This window comes from Colias eurytheme, chromosome 7, assembly GCF_061535395.1.
Source record: "Colias eurytheme isolate Ceu_HAF_F1 chromosome 7, ilColEury1 Martin Lab GWU primary, whole genome shotgun sequence".
NCBI classification, from domain to species: domain Eukaryota; kingdom Metazoa; phylum Arthropoda; class Insecta; order Lepidoptera; family Pieridae; genus Colias; species Colias eurytheme.
In genome coordinates this window covers 3,093,897-3,110,289 of record NC_142986.1, presented here as the reverse complement: position 1 = coordinate 3,110,289, position 16,393 = coordinate 3,093,897, and the positions used below count along the sequence as shown (strand labels likewise).

Sequence of the window (16,393 nt, the reverse complement as noted above, 5' to 3'; positions counted from 1 at the left end):
ATATAATTTATTCATGTAAAAGCACTCGTAAAATACCAAATTCGAGAAACTATTTACACTTTTTGGAAAAAATAATTGGGTTGTTATGTAACTGGATACTTTATTATAATATCGTATCTTTCATTTTCAAGATATTCTTCGGTGAATCCAGCTTCGATAATAATTTCACTTTATATTGAAAATAAATATTATATTTGTTAGTACCTACATAATTAGTTTTTATATTTGAATTTGATAGTCTATACCTATACCTAGTAATCCTTGTTTTTTCAGTCATGTAATTTATTGTTTGTTGTTGTTATTGAGTAGGTTAAAATAAGATATTTTTATGGAGCAAGTGAAAGTTAAATAACGACGCACAAACTACGCTCTTTTATTCAAAGTTTAAACAATAAGGTAAAATCATTTATAATGTTTGTCCATCATACATGAAATTCTTAAACGTCCAAAAATTCATATTAAAGCTAAAAATGCTCTAAAGCTATCTCCTAGCCCCCGAAAATGTAATCGTTATTTATAATCTCAGCCTAAATTAATTTAGGAGGAAATAAATCTTGGTGTAATAAATAAATTTTCATTATGGCGTGACAAATTTTCATCTACCGACCGAGATGCGCATGTGTTGGCCACAGTGTAGTGGAGTAATCCAGTATGTTAGCAGCGGCCGTGCGGTGCGCACGTCTCTCACTGCGGCTCTTCTGAAGTTTTGTGCTCGTGCTTACGATGTGCAGTTTTGTGTGATTTTGTTTTATGGATTGTGGCAGGTGAGTTTGTATATAAATTTGGAAAAATGGTGTTTATTTTTCAGGAAAATTATTTGTTACTTTTTTTGGAATAAAATTCGGACGGCTTGAATTATTAATTTATTGATGATATGTTTTAGGAATTTAATAATCTATTTTGTTGGATGTTATAATTTTTTATTGGGTGCATATTTTTGGAAACTGGTGTGGAAGATTCGTAAATTAAATTAAACTATTTTCTGAAAGTCATTGTTTTTTTATAATAATTTTAATTCCATTAAAAATGTTTTTTTTTTATATATTGTAATATGTATTTTAGTAGGTAATAAATACTCAAATATGCCCCAACAGATAGAACTTGTCGTCTATAAAATAATAAACATAAAGGTATGATGAAATTATATATATGACATATTATTAGGTTATAAAGTTAAGTCTCGACCAAGAAGCTTATATCTATAGATATAAGCTTCTTGGTCTCGACCATTCTATAAGTTAATAGAGCTAAAATAATCACGAGAAAAGGTATAAATGCGATCAAATAGATATCGGGAACCCATGAAGTTTTAATAGGCTATAAAGGTGTGAAAAAGCTAAAACTTGGTGAATCGTAGCTGGTAATTATGAAGATTTGTGGCTGTATCCAAAAAGGTTTTATTTCTCCGTAATGCGGTGAAAGAGAGCATTCTTTAGTAGAATTTGTATGACTTAATTGGGTCACAGATACCACCCTTAAACTGTAGTCGCATAAATTTAAGGATTTAGGACAATATACCGTTAATGGTAAGGTACGGAAAGCAGCTGGGACTTAGAAAGTCAGATGTTTAAGAATTCAGAGTACCTCAAATTTTTGTTCTGATTTTAAGTAAGGCTGAGCAAAGTATAGAGCCATGCTTGCACCGAAAAGAAGATAAATTAATTGAGTTATCGAATATCTACTTACAAAAGTATTAAAGATGGGAAATGTAATTATTGATGAGGCTATCACAAACGCTTCCGTTTCTTTCTTACAACCGTAGAAAAATACCTGATACACTTTCAGCTTATTGGATCTTATCAATGCCATATTTTATACTTTATACAGGACCTTAGTAGCTAGCTAATTGAAAATTAACTCCTTTGTCCATTTTAGGCTATTTCCTTTTAATAGAGAATACATTATACTTTACAATTGTTTATATAGAATAGGCGTAAATACTCATTCTTTGAATCACGATATTTTTTATGTTGGATCTTCTTTTAAACGGAAAAGTCCTTGGTTGTTCATTCCTGATTCCACGGCAAATGGTTTTCCACTTTTTGATTAAATTCGCAATTATCATAATAAATTCCTTGTCTAAAACGTGCTTGAGGCATGTTCGCTGCGACATTACTAGGTTAGCGAAATTAGATTAGAGTCCCACAGACACCGCAAGTTTGTCGTATACCCGGCGCAGATTTAAATGGCCTTTCTTTGGAGTCCTTGTACCTAATATCACTAACGAATTTCGGCCCCTTTTCTTTTCGTTCTAGTTTAGTTTTTACGCCGCTGAAGATAACATGTTACGGTCATGAGCATGTAAACGAGCCCAAGTTTTTGTTCAGTAAATACGGTAATTGGGTCGAAGTTGAAGGCTGTACAGAAACATTTCTGTTGCGAAAGCTAAGTTCCCGGGAGTTTTTGTAAGTGTTGCCAAGAAGTTGTTGGATTTTTGCGTTTATTCAATATTCTCTATTAGGATGGCAGACTTTTATCGACTTATTTACATTTTTGTCTGATTTTCAAATTTGAATTATTCATTAGTACGTACCAGTTAGGTTTTCAAATACTTACATTTATTAGTCACAGTTCAATGGTTAAGAAATTTATAAACAAGAAATACATTTATCTTCAATTGCTAATGCCAATGTACTATAAACGTTATGTTCAAGTAAATACATCAGAAAATTTTCACGTTTATTGATTGATAACATATTTTTCATTTAAAAACGCTCGCTACGGCATCGCCCTAGTAGGCACTTTTTGTAAGTTTTTCAAATTGATAATCCTAATCCAAGCGGAATATCCAACAATCAAAAAATGTTTGAAATCTGTTAAGATATTCTTAGGTTAGAAAAATTACAATGTTTTATATAATTATAAATTTTAAAGTATTTACAATTAAGCATTAAAATATAACTAAATTCAGTATTGACTCAAAGTCAACCGTTAAAATGAATATTCGTTCTTAGTACTTCGTTTGTTTTATTTTTCAAGTGAATCGACATAATATTCTTAAAGTTAGCTTTAAAAATAATAATTTTCTTTTTGTATTATAAGGATATAACTTCTCTATTCAACTAATTAAAATATTTTATAGTAAACGAGCCATAAAAAGGTCTTAGTTGGCTACTTTCGTTCCTTTACGTCAATCTTTTCGATACAACCATTTATCTCAAGGAGAGTACTTTCAAAATTTCTCGGAAGATATTAATTTTTAATTGAAAACATCGGTTTTGTATTCACGCTGAATTTCACTATCTAAGACCCTTGGGAGATAGATTTTATAATATCTCCCTCATTAGTTTGAAAGTTACCTTGTTCGATTTTTATAGTTTTTCTTTTGACTTAAATATGTACGTGTTTATTGTTATACCTACATTATTTATTTTAATTTATATATTATTTCGGGACTACCTATACATATAACACTTTCGCTTGTGTTATGGAAACCAGATGGCTGATAAACCTACATATATAATTTTAAATAAATACTTATATAGATAATTAACACCCAGACACAGAGCAAACATCTATGTTCATCACACAAACATTTGCCCCGGGTGGGAATCGAACCCACGACCAGTGGCTTGGAAGGCAGGGTCACTACCAACCAAGCCAACCGGCCAGTCGAATTTAATTAATTTTTACTATACGTGTTTATTGTTGCCACTTTTTATTCTTTTTGACCAGTTGTACGACAAAAACATTAGATATTATAAGGCAATCAAATTAAAAAGTATTGCATTCAATACACAGAATTTAATATTAACAATATTAGTTGAATCTTCTCTTAATCCCTAATACCAGCAAACGTGTACAAAGATATTTATAAAGATATTTTTTCCTAGAAGTTCATAAGCAACTATTTCATAATAACATTAATGCTGAAACAATATTATTTTCCTTATCCTTTATTTTGAAATTATTTTATGAGAATGGTACACATTGTATGTACATATTACGTTAAACCCGAAATTTAAAACTACATTAAACGGACTAAGTCAAATAAAACGTTTCTAGAAACTCGAAGAAGATTTAGATATTTTTCAAGTAGTAAATTTGGCGGAATAGACGTTCTAGCCGTCTCACAATGAACGTTTATCAGAGATTACGCGTTTCACGATCGTTGCAGTGGAAAATGGAGCAACCTTTTTGAGAATGGAGATAGAAACAGTATCCGAATGGGATTAATTATATAATTCTGCGCAGTATCCCTGTATAATGTTCTGCTGTTTTCTGTTTATGGACCTTTGTTGGACGCTTTTATATGCTTAATACGTGAAAATTGTTTTTAATTTAGTGCTGTATGTTTTTGCTTGTACTTGTATATATTATTAACTACATCTAAACATGTTAATATAAGTTATAACGCATTTCCGATAAGCTTAATAAAATTTATTTACACTGATATTTAACGAACGCACTATTTTATTGTTAAAGTTTGTCATACTCTCGGTTAAAGTGTAATTAATGGTTATTATAGTTTTATTTTCAATAAGAAACCTATAATAACATACTAGGGACAGTTCGCATCTTAAAATACATTCAAAGGCAGTAAATTCAATCGTCACAAAGACAGTGAAAACCTGTTCATACGGCTCACCTTATCGGATGCAATAATCCAATAAAGCCTGACAGGAGTCAGTCAAATGTTTACAAATTCGGAGTAAGGTCAAAGGTATTGGATAAATCGAATCAGATCCCAGAATGTGAAATAAACGGGCATTCCCATGAGCTTTGGGCACGTGTGAGAACTGAGAACTACCTACAAGTAATGTTTAATATAGTAATAATTTAGCCAATGGAGAGAATATCAAATGAATGTAGTGCGTGCGGACGCGATTGTCGAAGGAATATTTCGTAGTTATATGGATAATTCTATTATTCTTTATTCTATTAATATATACGTAAAAGATAGATGTAATGTAAGTTATAGGTACCAATAAAAATGCCTTCTGGGGACTTTATAAAAATTGTCATTGATTGATATTTTACTTCTTAGCTGAACCTTACTTCGAATAGGTATAGATAAGATGGATTGCAGATAAATAATAGAAATTTAACTATACTTAGGTAGTCAACGTACATATACAAGGTATAAAAGGCAAAACATATTATGTCTCCATAACTCTTCTCGGAATAGGAAAATGATGTCACGTTTATGTTTATACAGGGTGTCCCAAAAAGTAGTGATATACTGAAGCTGGGAGGTAGAGGACTTAGAGGGCTATCCGAATCACCCCCATGTGTGTTATGCGATTTTTCGTATTTTCGGAATTATTACATTTTTTTCAATTTTTCATCTATCGCCGAGTACGATGAGATTTTTATTTATGGTGACGTGAATTATTGCGCTAGATGCTTGTTTTTTTTTGTGTGCTAAGCTGAAAGATAGGCCAATTCAGTATGGTAACATTTACTATCGTTAGATCTTCGAATGGAATAAAAAAAAGAATTAAATGCTATGAAAGATAAAATTACCCAGTATGTTCATAACTTCAAGGGCCCATAAAAAAATAAAATCACATAAAAAAGGTTTTCCATTTGGCTTTTAAAAACTTGCTCTATCGATCAGGTAGCTACCCTAAAAATTTCATTTTATTATTCTGAAGGCTTCAATCGAAAAATTGAAATCTAAATGTGGTAAGTGCAAAATTTTTATTAACATGATGATTATTAAAACCAATAAATAGGTGTTTAAAACCCTATTGAATTTTTTCCGTGGGGATACTACAAAGACGAGAGACTGCCCCAATTTGGACGAAATAACCCGGAAATTCATAGTAGCAGAAGAAACCATTAAAAATGATAAAAAAGCATTCAGACATTTAAAAGACAACTTTTTACGGTGATGTCGCACTTGCACTGAGCAACAGCGGGGCTATTTAAAAAAATTCTGGTAATTAAACACCTATTTATTGGTTTTAATGATCATCATGTTAATAAAAATTTTGCACTTACCACATTTAGATTTCAATTTTTCGATTGAAGCCTTCAGAATAATAAAATGAAATTTTTATGGTGGCTACCTGATCGATAGAGCAAGTTTTTAAAAGCCAAATGGAAAACCTTTTTTATGTGATTTTATTTTTTTATGGGCCCTTGAAGTTATGAACATACTGGGTAATTTTATCTTTCTTGGCATTTAATTCTTTTTTTTATTCCATTCGAAGATCTAACGATAGTAAATGTTACCATACTGAATTGGCCTATCTTTCAGCTTAGCACACAAAAAAAATCAAGCATCTAGCGCAATAATTCACGTCACCATAAATAAAAATCTCATCGTACTCGGCGATAGATGAAAAATTGAAAAAAATGTAATAACTACGAAAATACGAAAAATCGCATAACATACATGGGGGTGATTCGGATAGCCCTCTTGGTCCTCTACCTCCCAGCTTCCGTTCATCACTACTTTTTGGGACACCCTGTATATTAATATTGATATAACATTATAACGCAGGCAGGCGTATTCCAGAAACATATTATAATATAACATGCTATAAAAAGTATAAAGAGAAATTGTTCCATAATCTAATTTTTATTAATTCATATAACCACATATAACTAAAGCATGATTCTCGTAAAAACAAACATAAAGTTTAAACCTTTGGTCTATTTTATTCATTAAAAATTGTTACTTATTGTGCTTTACATATTTATATCCATTTTACAAAGAACATTGTTTACATCTCTCCTTTTTCACATATTAAATGAAGTTAAATAAACAAATCAAATATATCGGAAGCCATTGAAAACAAAAATAAATGGAGAACCCACGGCCGAAAATAATTGAACAGAGCTGAATTAATCTTTTATTATTTTATGAAACCCTTTGTCCATTTCGAATACTAAATTTACCGTATACGTACAAAATATTCAAAAACTAATCCACTTTGGGTCTCTGGCTTGATGTTTCAACCTTTAAACTTTAATATTTTAAAATAAAATTTTTTAGAAGCGATAGATTCACAATCTAGCTCGATTGATTTGCTTTGGGACGCATACCTAAACCGTTTGAAAGTATTTCTATAGGTAGGTACATGTTTTTTTTTAAAAAAATAAAATGATTGATGATTATGGAAATAATAATAAATTCACTGCACAAACAACAACATAAACGACAATTGCATAAATGTTCATTCCAATAATATAACACAGTAATAGTACGTACCTATTTTTAAATCCTTTCACAACTGAACAATTCAACGAATTAAAAATATATTCACTCATTTGAATTTCACAGATTTGGTAGTATTTAATTTTATAAGCAATGTTTCTATTTTTCTCGCCCTTGCTATATTTGCTTATGATCTTGTGACAGTTCGCGCGGCGCGCCATCTTACCATCTTTTTTTTTTTTAAATTCTGGGCTCTGGCAATGAGCGAAGACTTATTTCGAGTTTTAAGTTAAAGGTGGGGAAAGGTAAAGATAAATATTGTTATAAAAGGAACTAAAGGATGATCAGGAAAAGAAGCTAAACATGGGTAATTTGGATCAAAAAAAATAAGAACAAATAAATAATCTTACCATCTTACCCAAATCTTACGGCTGCTGGGCGTCAGGCGTTTTAAATATCGAACTAACCAACAACATTTTGTTTTCTTTTTAATTTCAAACCACGGAAATATTTAGGTCATTTTACTTGGTTAATAATTAAATGAAAAAAAGAAACGTAGTATCAAATCATAAATAATAATAAAAACCAAGCAGCGTCTGGATAGACCGTCATTAAATATTAAAACGTCCGCTAAATTTTTTAGGAGGGACGAAATTTAAAGAAAAAAATATCATTAATAATTCACACCGTACACCACGTCCTTTGTTCAATATTAATATGCCGTATCAAAGGCACGTACTGACTAAATAATTCAAACTAAAATATAATCTCCACTTACAAAAGACAAATAGTGGTATAATGAAGGCTCTAAGACGCCGCGGGCGGTTAAGAAATAAGGGGAATTTATGTCGAATCAGACGCCAGGGAGGACTGACATTAATTAGCCGTCGCGATACCATTATTCATCACTATTTTTTTTTATATTTTTGGTAAGCAATGTCAAGATAAGTCACGGTTAAATTAAATAAACAATATGTGTACTTATATGGGTAGGAATACTATTATGGCAAGAATAGCCACAGATAATAGCAACACATGTTTTAAGGAAGTTGTGTTTGAAGCGTGGTTAGTGAAACAAGTCTTGGAATTGGAATGTAATAGGCCTCGATTCGAAATTTAAAATATGCTTTTTTTTATAACTGGCCTGTTAGAAATATAATTGTGTGTTCTTTTTTTAAAAAGCAAGAATGTAGATAAACTATCCAGTTAAAATGAAACTTTCCTTATTGACTGTATTTTACCGTACGAATCTGCGTTCAGCTTTATCCAACCGACCCAACATTTACAAGTGTTTACTGAGTATTTTAATTGTTCAAATATTTTCTCAGCGTAATTTTCACACGCCGTAATAGATCTTTAGAAAGGTCAAAAATAAATCTCATCCGCCTACGGTTGCATAAAATTCGTTGTATCCCAAACATTAATCTCTTAAGCAATTGTGTTAAAACCCGCTACTTCCTTCCAGTAATAAATCAAGCTAGAATACATAGCGCTTTCTTTGTTTAGGTTAAAACAATTGTTGAAATTTGTACGTATCACTATAATATTTTATGCGGGATTAGGATAGCTTAAGACGCGAAGCGCTGTATCGCATTGTTTTAGTTTTTGACTAAGTATTTGCGTGGTTTATTAGTTTACAAACATGTTTTGTATGAAACAAAATGAGTTCAGATTTATTAAAACAGGCTTTTAATTAAAACCTGAAAACGAATAGCACGTGTTAATGAAATTTACATATAAAGTATTAGTAAGTAAGTATTTTAATTTAATAACTTAAAATAATTTTTTGATGTAAGTACCTAAGTTGTCTATCGTGTCCAAATGGGATTAAATAATATTGTAGTATCCCTTGTATTGAAGAGTATAGTTTTCATAAGTAAAGGTGTTTCTTACACAAAAATACAATGAATTCACTACATCTTTACCAAAGCAATCGAACATTATTCATTACAATAAATAGCATTAACACCAGTCCAGTTCAACCACAGAAAGATCGTACGTGCACTGAGGTGACATTATAACAGGTTTACAAACCATTTGCATCTCAAATGTATTTCCTCTCGAACGCATTGTGCAAGTGATCGGTGCAGCTTGTGACCTAAAAACATCACAAGTAACACCTAGTATAGTAGCTCATTGTTACATATTTATTTTGAGTTTTAAATACGCTTTTAAAAGCAATTATGATTTTAAGCTTAAAAGCATGTTGTCGAGCGCTCTCGAAATCGGTAACTATCGTTATTTTTAATTGTTCTAGAAAATATGTTTGTTGGAAGAGAATATAAAACATCTAATATGATATCGTTCGAAGAATACGTTATTAATTAGTTTGATCAATAATTATTAAATTTATAAATGTTCATTTTAGTTGAATGGTAGCCAAGCAATAGTTAGTAGGTAATTATTTCGTACTATAAATATAACATAATAATATGATACTTATCATCTAATAGAGCTTTTAAATAAAGGAATTAAGTAGAACATTCCATGAATTTTTTATGAGTGCTAGGTATACCTTTGAATACACATATGCTTTTAAATGGTAATGTTTCCATGTTCGTTAGATATTTGTGTATTTTTATTTTTTATACTTTATTAATGAGCAGTTCAACACGGTCCAATATAGGTAACAATGAATGGTTGTATTCCAGATATTTAGTATAGAGAAGATACTCTTGCTTCGAAATCCATAAAATAATATATTTATACATTATATACTATTAAAACATTGTAGCAATCATCTTCCATGTAAGGCTTACTGCTATAGAAATATTCCAACAGATTTCCAAAAGATTTTTTAATAAAAAAATAATAGGCGCATAAATTTATCACATAGACTGCAGGTACGAGTAATAAGCTCGTTTATCATTCATTTCTTATACGGTCCCTTTTACTTTTATTAAAATACTAGCCTGTCTTGGATGAATACTTTTTTCTTTATAACCTTGTTTTATTTTCTTCGTGATTTAATCAAATTCTTTTGCCTTTAAAGTGGTTTTGAGATGAAGTAGCTGTCTGTGAACCTGTCTCGATATACAGCGACCGTAATGGATGTGTGATCCATCTTTGTAGTGTAATCAAATTACAATGGGTTGTGTCCTATGGTTATAGGCAATTTTCACGATGCGGAAGACATTTTGTCGAATGGGTCGGTTCTTTGCAAAATTTGTTGTGATTTGTTTGATGGTTTTACTATATTAAGTTTTATATAAAAAAAATTGTTTTCCTTTTCTCCTTCTATTTTATGATGATATATGTATGAATAAAGAATTGGAGATCCCAGGCAAGGGATCGCGGGGTCTGGATGAAAGTACTGGACCAGGCCAGGGCCCACTCGCGGCTGTAGAGCCTCAGATAGGATAGGATAGGATATGTATGAATATATTAAATTACATAACTGCATGATTTTGTGTTGGAATTTCTTATACCGTGCAAATACCAGGCATTTCTCTTTCAAACCAGTTTTTCGAAAATAAGAAATTTGGTGAAATAATAAAATATTTCAAAAAATTGTTCAAGTAAATTATATTATTAAAACGCCAATGATTGTTTAAATCGTCCACAAGTAAACAACATACACCCCAGTTATATTAGGAAAAGCTCAAGTAAAATCTCAGAAACGTACGCCAATGCTGCCAGTAAAACAACTGACGATATATAAATCGTCACATCTGAACATAATGAGCTAGTCCTTCGTTTTAATTAAGTTCTTGTGTAATACGATATAATGAAACTCGTAAATAAGGCTGCGTCATTCTCGTCGCAGTTTGTATGTAAATAGACGCCCAAATACAGCATTATGTAGCCCAGTACGAAGTAAATAGAGTTTTGCATCTTTAGCAAGGAAATTGCGTTCCGTACGATATTATTTGACGCGCGCTTTGTTGAACTAATATTTGATATTGAAGGATGTTTTGGTCGCAATTTTGGTGTATGGTATATATTATGTTGTTGAAGTTTCGTGGATTGCTATTGGTATCATTGCTAAATATCTATCTAGCATATATTTTTACGTTACCAAAAAACATTGAATCGGTGAAATTTACCTATTTTTATTCTGCCATCAATTTTTAAAAGGGAATTTAATTTGGATAGCAATTAGCAATGAAATCCTATATTCAGATAAGGTATTTTAAAATTGAACAATATTAAAAAAGTTTTAAAATACGCGAGATTCTGGAAATGGCGGCATGCCTCCAACTGTTCGTTATTGTTGAAAAGATCAAGGTCCCAATTAAAATTGGGAATAGGTGTGCCAAATTCTAATTTACTGTCTCTTGAATTTTGCAATGACCTCAACAAAAAGTGCACTCAAATATAAAGATTGAACATAATAAACACAAAGCAACTTTGTTACGTGACATGCCTCCATTTAACTTTGTACTAATAATGTTAATTGTGTCTTGATTAATTTCTTGAAGATTAAAGATTACTTATAAGTAATTTATTATTATTAAATAATATACTCATTCTAACACACAACTTACTTATTTATATCCCACGCTCAATATAGTCCAAGATCCCAGAGCGATAAGACATAACTTATTTTCTAAAAGATGAAACTTTAAGTTCTCATTAGTGTCTCCTGTACTTTGTATATCTGCGTGCTTGTGAAGTTTGCCCAGTGACACCTGGGCAGGTACCAGGTGAGAAAGGTGACTAAAAATAAGAGTTACTTTACTTAAATTTAGATGGCTGATTTTTAGATATATTATATAGAATATCATTCTGAAATGGTATCGCAAGTATCAGACACTTTTCATGGACCAAAACTTTTGTCAGACGCTTTAAAGCTCCACTTCCAAAAATAAATAAACTTAACTTATTTTTAAATGTGTGATTTTTTAATATGTTATCAACATAACTATTACAAAATTATATTTAATCAGTCAGACAAATTGGAATGACCAAAAATCCACTAAACACAAAAAATATTCGGCCGTGAGTACGAACGCGAGAGCATTATGCATGCGTTTCAGATCGAGTGTATATATATATGTATAGATAGTAACCCGGTTCTCCTTCTTTAACTCACATTCTGTTTCAGTCTACTGTGTATGTGCGCGCAATGTATAGTATACATTATACCCGGCGCGGCGAATGATGATTCCTATGACACTGACAGTAAGTAAACACTAAGTAAATAACACTAAAACATTCGAATTGAGAACTTTCTTATTTTAACGTCAGTTAATAAACCTTTGTAAGTTAAGTTACTCTGTGGTAAATGAAGTAGAAACTTCCAAAGGCTATCTATATAAAGTAACTGTCATTTCTCTTGTCAGGTAATGCCATTCCATGCACGTTGCATACGTGCAGGTCAAATGTAGCTTCCTTAACGCGTCAGCTTGCACAGTACTGAATATCTTAGTATATAACATGCATGTTTGAAAAAATGTTTTAGCAGTGGCTACCCTGACTAATGGTTTGTCAATGTGTTATTTTCTTGAAATAAAGTTTTATTGAGTGAAAGATACGATTTCCCGGGAATACTCGCTCGTAAGAGAAACAAATTATTGAATAGAATTGTGAATTTTAATTATGTTTGAAAATATACAAGAATATATTATTATTATGATCAAGCTTAGATACATAAAACTGTAGAGGAAAAGCGAAACTTTATATTTGGTACCTACTGAAATTCACTGCGATGTTGATGTTTTTATATAGCCTGATCATTGCCAATACTATATTATGTTCTAATATTACTACAGGCTGTTAAAAAAAATCAGTTTCTCTCACACTACAATATACAGGCCTTTTGAATTTCGATATTCGTTTATCCTGCCTATATGCTTTGAATTTGGCTATCATACAAAAATTCTATTCCGCTGACGTTTTATCACTCATAAGTTTTGTCGTTTACGTTCTGTAGTTTCCGCTTTTCGTTTAGACAACTCGTGTCAGCTGTTTGAAGATGCAAAATTCAGAGGAAATTTTAAAATGCTTTTGCACAAACTGAAATTTAAGGCCAGGCGCCTCTAAAATATACGGACGTCGTGTAAATAATATAATATCCTGGCTGCATGCTCGCGGTTAAATTGTTTAGCAGTATAAACATTTAAAATTATGTTCAAATAAATTGCCCTTAGTTTAAGTGAAGTTATGGACGAAGGAAATGAATTAAATATGTATGAAACGATTAAACGATAATATGATTGTACAGTGAGAATATAATTTGATCTTTATTCCTGCTAATATATTTTTGTGTATTAGGTATTAGGCAGAAATACGTAATATAAGACACAATCTTTCTAGTACTTCTTCTATAGTATACTTTATGCAAATAAATATTCGTACAAAAATACATGCAATTAATTTTATTAATTTTTCCTGTCTCGTTAAAATTTCTCTTAGTCACGGCACGATTTTCTCGTATCAAAACTTAAATTTTCCATAAAATCATTGCCTTTATACGAAATAAAGTGTTCGGAAAATGGACGCAATATAGAGACATTCGATACTGGAATACGTTCGTTCTACGAAGAGAATAATGAATGAACTTGTGAACAATTCATTGTACACTGATGTACAGTTCATTTACACTCGCGCCAACTTTATATCGCTACAGTTTGTGTATTTCATTAAACTCGACCTTTTTCCACCACAATTTTTCACCCCTGTTTAATAATGTAAAATACGTTTTTCGTAATCGTTTGACCGCCTACAATTACTTAAATGAAGCGAAATTTTACTTATAAGCCTCCCTTGACGATTATAATGAAGAAAATATTACTTCATATTTTTGAGTGCTTAATTTTAAGGACAACTTTTTATTATACTTTAAGGTTCAAAGAGCGCTTGCGTTAATGGTTTCGAAGATATTTGAACGTACATTATCATACATCTATACTAATATTATAAAGAGGAAAGGTTTTTATGCATGTATGTATGTATGGTTTTCACGCATAATCTACTGGACCGACTTTGATGAAATTTGGCACAGATAATCTTTAGACCCTGAGAAAGAACATAGGCTACCTTTTATTGCGAAATATGTACCATGGGTGAAGCCGGGCTAGTTTATAATAAATAAATACATACATATACAGGGTGTCCCACTATTGGTATACTAAGCGCGAAGGAACTTGTAGTTTTGCATACACTGATCACGTAAAAAATACTTAAAAAAAAAATTACGTCCAAAATTTTTTGCTAAATTTTTCCTGAAAATCCATGTTTTCTTCTCTAGCTTCGCGCAGCCGGCATATACCGCTTCTCTTATATGAGCATTTTATCTATGAAAACATAATCTTAAACGATAGCTCACGTGCTGGTGGCAAAGTTGGGCGGCTCGCTTGTTATGGGTGTACACATAGAGTTTTAAGAATTCATCTATTTGAAAAAAAAAAGAATCTGGAATTTTTTAATTATTTTTTACATACTCAGCGTATGCAAAACTATAACCTCCTTTGAGCTTAGTATACCAACAGTGGGACACCCTGTATACATTATATATACATACATTTACTAACACAACTACGATTTAAATAAACGAAACCAAAGACAAACTTCCACATTTATCATCCGAACGGTGCGAGGTTTATTTAAGAAACTATCCTGAGACGTATCTCAATTTAATTAATCCGAACAGATAAAACGGAGTCAGTGCTGTGAGTTACACGTTCAGTTAAATCCAGCTGAGTAATGAATAAACGGACCGCAGTGAACACTGACGAATGGTATATATATCGGTCAATATGGAGCCCGCTTTTTACGCAATTTATATGGATGGAGCCAATCCCGAAATTGCTGCGTGCTTTAATTTATAAGGACACTCTGTAAAGCTCACGCATATAAAAAATATTACGATAAATAACAAAGATCACAAAAACAATATTGTCATATTTTTTTCGGTAAAAAGTAATCTGTCGAATTTCTAGTATACCTAATATTATGAATTAAAATTCCACTCGAATTATTATTTAAGAAACACATGAAAAGAAAAACCGATAACATTTTGCAAGAACAACAATGTCATTTCTATTTCAATAACATTTACGAAAAAAAAAGACAAAGAAAGCCCAAAACATTAATATTTAACAATATAAGTAAAGAGTCCTCTCTCTATCCTTTCCAAAATATTTGACGAAAGGAAACAAGAAACAAAGCAGTGGTTAGTTTAACCGTTGATTAAAAAAGTTTACAAGCAAGGGGCTGCGTTGAAAGGATTTCTATTAACCGCACAATCTTCAATCTCAAACTCTGTTTAGGTTGAGTACCCTACGCAAATTATTGTTGCGTATAGTGCCTTATTATGTGGTTTACCAAGTTTGCCTTTCCTAATATGTTTATTTTCCTCTTTGAAAATGAAAATATACAAGTTGAGTTTGATATTTATTTAGTTTTATAACATTCAAATGATTTAGAAAGCGAGGCGGATTGAAATTCCGAGTCGTGATCGATATTTTTCCCTACTTTCAAAATTTCTCTACATATAAGTTACACTCCTCGCTTCTACCCGGGTAGTCTTATTGTATCCTATTATCTTTATTGTCGTATCTTTCAAGTGGGATAAAACTGTACACAGTATGAAAAATTTAGAAATCCATTGCAGATATATAACGTGCTTTTAAGGTTTAAGGTGTTTAATGAAAGCGAGTAAAACCACGCGGCCACGGCTAGTCTGAACTAATTTATCAACACGTCACGCGCACAGCGTTCGGACGAATTAAGCGAAGCAATCCAACGTTAAAAAGTTATTTTTATTAATTAATCTCGATTATTTCATTCTAAGACTGAAGAGTGTAATTGAATTCCACTAGTAATGTATTCTATCGGCGATCCGCTCGCTCTTAAGTGGCTAAATTAAATTTAGATCTCTATCTGATTCTAATTAAGTTTACTTGATAAAACCTTATTGCAGACAGACTAATGACAGTGTTCGAGTCTAATGGAAAATGGTGTCTTTTAATTTTATTACGATTCTGTGATCTGCATTAATTAATCTGTGGGATTAGCCGCTTTAAATGTCATTGAATGAATGTAGGTACGCACACATACACATCAGCTCACGCATTATTGAACAGCGAAAGAATAAGGATAAAAATTTTAATTAACTTGTTTAATAAATCGAATTACAATATTATAATGAACCCACAATTAATTGATTTCAAATATTCCACCTTATCCTACCTCAATTCTCGGGCAAAAATTAAATACATTTAACATGACAATCCAATTTAAAATGTAACATCGCACGAACTCAAGAGCACAGTTGTATATTATGTTGGAATATCTCACTATTTCACAGACGGCAAATATTAAATTTTATGTAGTGTGTCA

The 16,393-nt window shown here is 31.4% G+C and overlaps 1 protein-coding gene across 1 annotated transcript in view; it reads left to right on the top strand.

The window, feature by feature from the left end:
• Positions 1 to 706: 706 nt before the first annotated feature.
• The window catches only part of LOC149906937 (uncharacterized), a 47,092-nt gene continuing 31,405 nt past the window's right edge, over positions 707 to 16,393 (top strand). The window contains exon 1 of the mRNA XM_090103986.1: positions 707 to 764. The gene's annotated coding sequence lies outside the window, so the exon portion shown is untranslated. The remainder of the gene's footprint in view (positions 765 to 16,393) is intronic.